Raw genomic sequence first — 1,417 nt, forward strand, 5'->3', positions numbered from 1 at the left:
TGTTCAACGCGGGGCACTGTCTACCCCAGTGTCCCATGGCCCCGCACCTGAAGCATACGTCGTACGGGGAGGCCCTCCGAAAGGGCCGCCCTCTCCGGTAGTACCTGAACCACCTCCTGACGAAACAGCGCCGAAAAGCTGGTCATTGACGACACCAGGGCGATAATGGCCATGCCCAACACCACCCGAATGGCCGCCCCTACCGGACACCCTTTTCTTGTAAGGTCTGGATTTCCTGACCGCTCTTGTCTCCGCTTGACGTAGTTTCTTGTCATCCTCGTAATCTGATGCTAAGTCGTCGGAGAGATACTCCTCAACTGTACTCCAACCACCTGGAGATTTATCGGCAATCCTGATGAGTTTGTTTATTTTTCTAATCAAATCCCTGGCAGCGTTAATAGTGATATTAAACAGTAAGACAGTGTAAGAAATGATACATTTAATTTGTTTGTCAATGGATATAACATTGGTCCTTTAAGAGGTTCGTAAGATTTAAACCAAAACAACAGGGAAAGCCGACCTGCAAACAAATCTACAATTCTAGCTTAAAATCGATAAAATGAGGACACACTAGTAACAAATTAAATTTTCCATGGAGCGTCTTGTTAAGGATAGCAGACCAAGGCTCTGTTGTTCAAAATGTAATTAACTTTATTAATGCAAATTTTCTTTTTACTTCAAATCCTGTAAGCATATGCATTCCTTAAAAGTTGCAGGTACGACGAGAATGATGATTACTGTAAATTCACAAATACTTTTACCACAAAATTGTTTAATCAGAATTTTGAATTTGTTTTTAAAATGTTATTAGCCTAATCTTTTGAACAAACGTCTTTTGCTTCCTGAATAACACAGCCATTCAAAATGTTTTCCCATTTTTCGTATTCTTGTGCTCATCATAAAAACAACAATCGGATATGATCACCAGGTGTCACCAATAGAGGATCTTCAGTTCTAATAAAAAACACCCAATAAAGATGAACATCGGGTGTCATCGATAAAGGATCTTCAGATTTCTAACAAAAACAACAGAAAAATGCCGCAATGTAAAGAAAACCGACGTTCTTACTGAATTTTGATAAAACTATTGCGGGATGTGATTAAAATAAAAAAAGATTCAAGAAAACCTGCGAACAAATAGAGTATGAATATGGCCAGGCATTTCGGCACTTCACCGATGACACCAGCCAAGCCAAGAACGTCAACAAAGTGAACTGTTATGGTTTGGTTTGTTTGGTTTGTTTTGGTTTAACGTCCTATTAACAGCCAGGGTCATTTAAGGACGTGCCAGGTTTGGAGGTGGAGGAAAGCCGGAGTACCCGGAGAAAAATCACCGGCCTACGGTCAGTACCTGGCAACTGCCTCACGTAGGTTTCGAACTCGCAACCCAGAGGTGGAGGGCTAGTGTTAACGTGTC

This window comes from Pecten maximus, chromosome 8 (genome assembly GCF_902652985.1).
Source record: "Pecten maximus chromosome 8, xPecMax1.1, whole genome shotgun sequence".
NCBI classification, from domain to species: Eukaryota; Metazoa; Mollusca; class Bivalvia; order Pectinida; family Pectinidae; genus Pecten; species Pecten maximus.